The sequence below is a fragment of the Triticum aestivum genome, unplaced genomic scaffold (genome assembly GCF_018294505.1).
Source record: "Triticum aestivum cultivar Chinese Spring unplaced genomic scaffold, IWGSC CS RefSeq v2.1 scaffold174102, whole genome shotgun sequence".
In the NCBI taxonomy this organism is placed as follows: domain Eukaryota; kingdom Viridiplantae; phylum Streptophyta; class Magnoliopsida; order Poales; family Poaceae; genus Triticum; species Triticum aestivum.
The window spans coordinates 1-5,716 of NW_025235927.1; the positions used below are offsets into that span (position 1 = coordinate 1).

A 5,716-nucleotide genomic window follows, 5' to 3' on the forward strand; every position below is an offset into this window, starting at 1 on the left:
CTCCTCCGTCCGCGATGCCAACCCGCCGGAGGAGTTCCGTGACTTCGTGGACAGCCTCTTCCTCCACTGCGATGCGTCCGCGTCGGTGGACACGCTCCGCCTGCGGTCCAGCGACGACTATGGGGCTTCGACGAGAAAGATGCCAACTCGTGGATCAGGACTGCTGTCAGCCGCAAAGCGCGGGTTATTCATCTTGTTGGACATCGTAAGGGAGTCGCGTCGTTGGGCCGCGTGCCCTTCGTCTCTTGCCACCTCAAGATCTTGAAGTTGTCGTATGCCAGGCTCGACGATAGGATCCTTGGAAAGCTTTCTTCTAGTTGCAAATCCTTGGAAGAGCTGGATCTGAAGGATTGCTTGGTCACTGGCCCTAAGATTGTGTCTACCTCTTTGAAGAAATTAATCATGCTCAAATGCACGTTCAATTGGGACTTCTACATTACTGCTCCGAACCTCGTGCTGCTGCGCCTCATCACACGTTCCGTCCGATTTCCGTCATTTATCAACTTTGGGTCACTGGTCACAGGCACCATCATACTTGATGATTCTCTCTTGTGTGATGATTTTGGATACATCAGTGATGAAGATAATTTTGATGAAACTAGTGATGATGATAACCACAACGATGATAAGAGAGAGAACTATAAGATTCATGATGACTGTTCCTTGAGTGATGATGATTTTGGATACATCAGTGATGATAATTTTGGATACATCAGTGATGATAACCCTGGATACATCAGTGATGATGGCGATTTTGATGAGTTTGGATTTGGATATGGTTTTTCTAAAGGAAGATATGGACACAGTCGTTACAAGGATAATTATGATTATGGTAGCGATATTGATAGTGATGACAATACCTATGAATATAGTGAGATTGCAAATGATGCAAAGTATGGCTACAAAGGGGCCAAGCTTTCCAGTGAAGATGGTAAGTATGGTGGAAACAGTGGTCGAAATTATAGTAAGATTCTAGGTGGCCAAAATATGCTTGAGAGCCTTTCTACTGCTACGAGTTTGGAGTTGTTAAGTGATGCTGGAGAGGTATAGCTATCACCATCTTTTACTGATCTGTCTCTTTCATCTCTGATTTTCTATTTATATTTTCTACGAGTTTGGATATTTTTTTCCGGACGTTTCACAAAGAAACGTCATGTTCCCTTGAACAGAACACATGTGTCGAATGAACACATTTCTGACCTTCTGCTCTGGTTTCAATACTTGGGTACAGAGTTTAAATGAATAAAGTAGTACTAGTTTGCTTAACCATCAAATGTAGTAGGGGACTGTAGCTTCGAGGGAGCATTGTTTACCATTTACGTTCTCATAGGATTGTTTGTCGTTTTTCTCTTTGTTCCAACAGTATATCTTTTCAACAGATTAACTATATATAATGTAAAAAACTGATTAATTATCCAGTCATTATAAGAGAGTCTAAGGCTGATGTTCCTTCAGTTACTAGAAAACTGATTAAGGGTTTTTGTAGGAATTATATAGGATAGGATTTCTAAATGAAATATTTCCTATAGAGCCATTTGGTATATAGGAATGAATTCCTATTCCCATGTAGGACATGTTCCTATCCTTCACATTTTAAAGGGGGAAAAACATTAGCTCATACACCTGTTCCTATCCTTCACATTTCAAAGGGGGAAAAACATTAGCTCATACCTAATGGAAAAATTCCTATCCTATGAACCAAGTGACATCTCCTTTCCTATAGGAACTGAGATGCATGTCATCTCACTTCCAATGACTTTCCTATTCTTATGATTTTCCTATCCTATGAACCAAAGGAGGGTATCGTTGTTTTCCCTTCTTTTTTGAGATGGGTATCTTTGTTTTCCCTTCTTTTTTTAGATGGGTATCTTTGTTTTATTCTTTCTGTTGAATAAACCACTCGTATGCAGTTTGTATTGTGAGAACTGAGAAGTTGATTCGACTTACTACTGCTCTTTGCTAAATACTCTTTTGGCTGCAATATGAAGGTGGTTCTGAGTAGGGAATTGAAAAGGTGTCCAACTTTTAGCAACCTGAAGACCCTGTCCCTTGGTGAATAGTGTATGGCCGCTGATTTTGATGCATTAATTTTCCTGCTACAGCATTCACCTAATATAAAGAGGCTTTTTCTCCAACTTAAATTGGTATGTGTGATTACATATTTGGTGTATGCTACTTGATCATTTACTTTATTTTTCTGATCGCATGCTTATTAACAATTTGGTTGTTGTGCTAAAGAACTTCGGCATGAGGAAGGCATTGGAAACAGGTATCAAGCTTGAGAGGAGATCATTTACTTGCAAAGACCTTAGAATGGTTAAGATCAAATGCTCAAAGGATGATGGGAGAGTCCATACCTTGGCACATATGTTCAGTGCAAATGGTATACCCCTTCAGTATATTTATGTGCGTCGGAGCGGGAATGCTCGTGAGTCATACCTTCTCTTCATATACCATTTTGTATTTCCTTCCAATATAAGTATTTCCTTACTGGTTTGTTGGTTTATATGTTCATGTGCTATTTACTGAGATGTAATGACACACACTGCCATGTTCCTGAAAAGCTAAATATGTTTTAGGTGGCATATGATCTGCCTGTATCATCGATATTCTATTACATGAGAAGTCTATTCTATTAAATTAGAAGATGTCCTTTCGTACATGGTCCTAATCTGTAGTCATCTACTTTCTAATATTTCTACTAGATCTCCTCGGCCAGAAGTTTATGAGGGAACTCGCCAAGCAAGAACTGGATGAAGATGGGGACGACTGGATGTAACATGACATCCAGAAGTTTACGAGGGGTCTTCTAGATATTAAATCCTGGCGCGATCGAACTATCCCTTATGTAGTTAGCAAGGACCTAGTAAGAACACTTGATCTCCATGAAGCACTGATGATGCTTTCAAAGCTTCACCGGATGTTTTGATGTCTTTTTTAGTAGCATGGATGATGGAACTATTTATCGGTACAAATCGTTGGGATGTCCTTCCTAGAATCCTCGTGGGATGAGTTCATATGTGTGTTCTGTAGTAACTTCGCTTTCTTACCGGAATAGAAACAAAATTATGGGTGCTCCTTGCGTGAATTGTGGTGCAGCTGAGATATGCTTTGTTATTTCACTCCGACAGTATGACTGTACGGTTCATTTGTCAGGTTTTTTTTATCTTCGTAAGTTTAGTAGTATTTTGAAATAGTTTCATCTGCAGTAAAAAGGAAATACACTTCATATACAACAGGTAGAGTATTGAAGTCAGCTTCATGCTCCGCAATCATGTGTGCCTACAACTATGAGCAGCGAGGTATATTCTCTCTGAATAACAAATGCTAACACACCTGGAAAAATACACCACATTTTGTTGTTGAAAAAGGACACAGTAAATAAGAGAGTGAACAATCGTCCAACCTACCAGTGGTGGTAGGAGGTGATTTCAACTTGATCCGCTCGGGGGCGGACAAAAGCAACAACAATATTGACTGGGCTAGGGTGTCCATGTTCAATAATGCCATTGCGTACGCTGCCCTTCGGGAGATCGCGCGTACTGGGGCCAGATACACTTGGACTAACAAGCAACGTGAGCCAATCAGATGTGTCCTGGACCGTGTCTTTTGCACTAGTGACTGGGAGGCGCTGTTTCCTCTCTGTTCTCTAGTGGCGGAAACGCGCATAGGATCCGATCACATCCCGCTGATTTTGTCCTCAGGGGAGGACAACGTGCGCCGTAGCCATAGATTCTTCTTTGAGACAGCTTGGTTCGAACATGAGGGATTCAGCCAGCTAGTCACAAATCGCTGGTCCCAGATCGGCAACCAGTTGGGGCGTCAACGAGGACCAGTTGAGTTCTGGTCCTCAGCGGCTGCGGCTTTGCGTGCTTTCCTAAGGGGCTGGGGAGCTAACCATGGTAGCGAGTCCAAAAGGGAGAGGGAGCGCATTACGGCAGATATAGCCCTCCTCGACTCGCAGGCCGATATTAGAACCTTCTCTGGTGACGAATGGGAGCTTAGATACTCTCTTGAACATCAGGTCCTGGCGATTCTCAGGGCGGAGGAGGAATACTGGCGCCGTAGGGGTGGTCTCAAGTGGGTAGTGAAAGGCGATGCAAACACAGGATACTTTCACGCTTACGCTAATGGTCGCAAACGGAAGAGCACTATCCTTAGGCTCCAATCAGAACGTGGGACGCTGATATCTCAGAACGATATAGCGAAGTACATCTATAGCTTCTTCGTTGAGCTGTTGGGAACAGCTGAGGTGAAAAACCTAAGTCTTAGGGCAGACTTTTGGGGCATGCACGAACGAGTCTCACAGCAGGAAAACGACGCCCTTATGGTGTCCTTTTCGGCCCAGGAGATTGATTGCGCGCGTACGGGTATGAAGAACGACACGGCCCCAGGGCCTGATGGCTGGCCGGTGGAGTTTTTCAAGCGCTTCTGGCCGCTGCTTAGGGACTTATTCCAAGCGATCATAAACGGCTTCGCCCTAGGTACGGTTGACCTGTCTCGTCTGAATTACGGGGCCATCTGCCTAATCCCCAAGGTCAAAGGGGCAGAAGCTATTACACAGTTTCGGCCGATTACGCTCATCAATGTTCCTTTTAAATTGTGCGCCAAAGCTTATGCTTCTAGGCTAGCGACGGTCGCCCAACAAGTCATTAGTTCGAGCCAAACTGCTTTCCTGAAGGGTAGGAACATCCTGGAAGGGCCCATTGCTCTTACGGAGATTGTCCACGAGTTAAAACGAACACAGGAGCAGGGTGTCATCATTAAGTTAGATTTCAAAAAAGCTTATGACCGCGTAAATTGGGAGTTTATTCGCGAGGTCTTCCTCAAAAAGGGTTTTGAGGCAGGGTTTGTTCACCGGATCATGAGCCTGATCTCGAGTGGCAACACCTCGGTCATTGTTAATGGCGAGATGGGGAAATATTTTCGTAACAGGAAAGGGCTTAGACAGGGCGATCCCATATCCCCACTTGTCTTTAATTTTGTGGCAGATGCAATGGCAGCCATGTTGACCAAGGCCAGGGAGGCCGGTCACATCAAGGGGTTAGTCTCACACCTCATCCCGGGTGGAGTGACTCACTTACAATACGCAGACGATACCCTGCTGTTGTTTAAGCCAGATGATCACAGTATCGCTTCGATTAAACTTTTGCTACTAGCCTTCGAGCTCCTCTCCGGACTCAAAATTAACTTTACAAAGAGCGAGGTCATAACCATGGGGATGGACGACCAGCAAAGCTTACGTACCGCAAACCTCCTTAATTGCAAGCTAGGGAGCTTTCCAATTAAGTACCTAGGGCTTCCAATTTCCAACCGCAAACTTTCGATACTAGAATGGGAGCCCCTGTACGGGAAAGTGGCCAATAGGGTAAGCCCGTGGCGAGGGCGCTTCATGTCCTCCGCTGCAAGGCTCATTCTCACAAACTCGAGCCTCTCTTCCCTTCCCCTCTTCACTATGGGGATGTTTTTGCTTGCCGATGGGGTACATGCCAAGCTAGACACGCCTAGATCCAGGTTCTTCTGGGAAGGAACTGGCATCAAAAGGAAGTACCACCTCGTCAAGTGGGCGGCGGTTTGTAGGCCTAAGAAATTTGGGGGATTGGGAATCCTAAATTCCAAACTTATGAATGTTGCCCTTCTAGCCAAATGGTGGTGGCGGTTGACCCAAGATGAGTCGGGGCTCTGGGCAAAGCTGCTTAAAGCCAAGTACTTCCCG

General features: G+C 44.5%; 1 pseudogene; it reads left to right on the forward strand.

Moving 5' to 3' along the window:
• Positions 1 to 4: 4 nt before the first annotated feature.
• Positions 5 to 2,949, forward strand: LOC123176350 (uncharacterized; annotated as a pseudogene).
• Positions 2,950 to 5,716: the final 2,767 nt, after the last annotated feature.